This window comes from Sinocyclocheilus anshuiensis, unplaced genomic scaffold, assembly GCF_001515605.1.
Source record: "Sinocyclocheilus anshuiensis isolate Anshui unplaced genomic scaffold, SAMN03320099.WGS_v1.1 scaffold535, whole genome shotgun sequence".
NCBI lineage: Eukaryota > Metazoa > Chordata > Actinopteri > Cypriniformes > Cyprinidae > Sinocyclocheilus > Sinocyclocheilus anshuiensis.
This window is the reverse complement of record NW_015551063.1, coordinates 723,723-726,727: the sequence shown is the minus strand read 5'-3', so window position 1 is coordinate 726,727 and position 3,005 is coordinate 723,723. Positions and strand designations below refer to the sequence as shown.

At 37.0% G+C, this 3,005-nt stretch overlaps 1 protein-coding gene across 2 annotated transcripts in view; it reads right to left on the bottom strand.

Moving 5' to 3' along the window:
- LOC107662000 (mothers against decapentaplegic homolog 5) overlaps window positions 1-2,994 on the bottom strand; it is a 33,983-nt gene extending 30,989 nt beyond the window's left edge. The window contains exons 1-2 of one of the 2 annotated variants that reach the window (XM_016451840.1): window positions 2,908-2,994; window positions 2,728-2,833 (exon numbers count right to left, since the gene is read on the bottom strand). The gene's annotated coding sequence lies outside the window, so the exon portion shown is untranslated. The remainder of the gene's footprint in view (window positions 1-2,727; window positions 2,834-2,907) is intronic. The other variant, XM_016451839.1, reaches the window with a different exon arrangement.
- Between the last annotated feature and the right edge of the window lie 11 nt (window positions 2,995-3,005).

Genomic DNA, 3,005 nt, shown 5'->3' with positions numbered 1-3,005 from the left:
TGGTACCGAAATTGGTACCGAGAACCGTGGATTTTCACCGGTATTGGTACCGAATACTGAAATTTTGGTACCGTGACAACACTATCCCAAATAATAATGAAAATAAGGTTAAGATGCTGACTGCAACCGCAATGTGATTATCAGAAGATGTGCATCTTGATGCTGCCTTATAATTATGATATACATTCAAGAACAGTGCCATTTGCAAAATTACACATGAAATCAGCTTTCTAAATCATAATGGAGTCACATTTTGACACTAATAGAGCTCCAGACCAAGGAAGCGGTGCTTTTATTCCTTACTGGATCAATTGATTTATTACAAGGACTGTCGTGCAGTCACAATGCCTCTAGTGGGCTTCAACCCATGCATTACACTTAAAATCAAATTACACACACAATTAGGTATAATAGCCAGATTGAAAGAGCCATCTAACATTTCAGTGACATTTAAGAGCACGACAGAAGCATGGCCTTACAATTTTATCAGTTCGAATTTGATCAGAAAAATATGGCTTTGTTTATACAACCCCAGAACAAGATCTCTTTTTCTAAATAAGGAGGAGACCCTTCACACCCATCCAAGACAAAGATGCAGTCGTTCAGAGGAGGACAGATTAATTGCTTGACAGCATCCAGACTCTCCATCCCTGGAGCCTTACATCATCGATACAAATAGGGATAGACCCACTTTATGCTGCACATAAACAATCACCACCCCATTGTTCTCCATGCATGAAACGCTACAAAGAAAAAACAGTTTCTAAAGATATACATCTGCAACATTAATTTTAATCAATATTATTCAGGATCAGATGATAGGTCAAGACTGACAACAGATCTGAACGCTCACATGAACATCTATGTGACAGATGTTACATGTTGGCAGATATTCAGAGGCTCTGAATGGAAACAAATCCTGCTATTGAAACTTCAAAAACAACCAGTGCAGAAGCAAAATGAGACTTAATGCCATATTTCAACCAAATATTAAAAGAACACAGCTCCACCCATCGAAACAAATTATCTGAAAAAAATAAATAAATCTTTTAACATCTCATCAAGACTTGAAACACATCAAAATGTCAGAACAAACTGACATTTATAATCAACCCATTTTTAATTACAATGTTAAATCCACGATGTGAAACATTTCTCATCGTATTAATCAGCTACTGGAAAAAAAAAAAAAACTTGATCATATGGCATACTCGATTATTTGTATGTATATTTGAACTATTTATTTGTTTATAATGTTTACCAATCCAGACTATTTCATTTTTATCCAGCTTAAAAGAAAGTGTATGAATTGTACATCAAAGTGAGCTATGAATCGGAATGCATGTTGTGTTTCAATTCACAGATAAATTTGAGATCTCATATATACGACTGTTGAAGGACAGTAAGTTCAGTCGTATTGACAAGTCATTTTTGCCATCACCATGAGAGAAATCATATTCATATTAAAACAGAATCATATTATGTGCTGAATTAAATAGTAACATGGTGATGCTGCTCTTTGAAGGCACTCCATCTCTGATAACATGTTACGAGCTGACCGTATCTAAACCTCCCCTCGGTCAAGGTCAAAAACAAGCCAAAGTCTTTCAAAGGACTAATATTTTGATACCGTTTTTTTTTTTGAATGAAAATGTCATTTAAAGTGCAGCATTTGTCTCTGTGCACCAAGGCCAGGGAAAACTTATGATTTTGAAGCTCTTTATCTATAAAATTCAACAACTCTCCACAAAAAAAAAAAAGTCTCAGACCACATGAACAATATTTAAACAAACCACAAAAACATCTATTTACATCCTCAACATCTTTCTCCGACTGTTTCAAGGACGATCACAGCTCTGAAAACTTTGAGACTATAGATATTCCCAAACACTGCACACAGAGGTGAATGATAACAGCTCATCACAGCAGCTCAAATTCAAGATGATTACTACCAAACATATAAACTTTACCCCTCAGATAGACAATTCGGAAGTTAAACCATAAGCAAACATCTGTGAATGGGTTTTCAAGGGATTTAAATGAGTGTTACTGAAGACAGACTCACTGAATGTCCGAAACCAAGCGAGCTGCTCATCTAGACAGAATTTTGGCCATCACGGGCACGTTCAGAAAGCCCGAACCAAGGCAGAACACTAGTTTTTAAAGACTATAATGCCCAAAAATGCTGTCTGAGTGGGCAGCACACTAGGTTTTGAGTCACAGCCAGTAAGACACGCACATCACTCCTCACAAGAACGTGAACAGCCACTTTCTTCAACTATACGCCAATTATTATTAAAGCACACGGTTGTTCATTTCATCCTCGTGGGGTTTCTGTATGTAAATACGCGAGGTTTGGTGTGAAATCACAAATATTAGCTCAATAAACGAGGAGTGAAGCTAAGCTACGTTAGCCGCAACTTTGTGGGATCGAGTTCGATCAAAACATGGGCATTTGTTTTAAACTCAAACCGCTTTTACTATAAATCTACCAGTTTTCATACATTTCAGAAATTACAACGACATATTTTGGATACATTCTTGCCACGTTTGTTTGTTTGTTTTTCTTGTATTGTGTGACAACTTGCTGCTAGCCGAGTTGCTACATAGCCAGTTAGCCGTTTAGATTTGTAGTTTGCGGTTTAATTAAACCCCAAAACCAATGCAACCTCAAAATAACGGTCTAGAATATGTTTTAAATACTGCTTTTATAAAATGTAATTATACCTCGTTCACGTGTTTTCCTCACCTCATTCGCACAGAAAGGAAAGAAAAGACAGCAAGGAAACTTTTCAATCACTTCTCAACACCCCCTTGCGGGACACCACCATCCCTGTTGGAATAAAGTTGATAAGTGACCACTGAACCGTCTTTATCGGCTAGATGTATTATTATTAGATTGCATACCTTTCATGAAGTGGTGTAGCGTCTGTCGACCTTTGCTCTGTTTTACAGACACCGACATGAAGGAGTTTTTTCTTTTTTTTCCTGCCTCTCTTTCCATC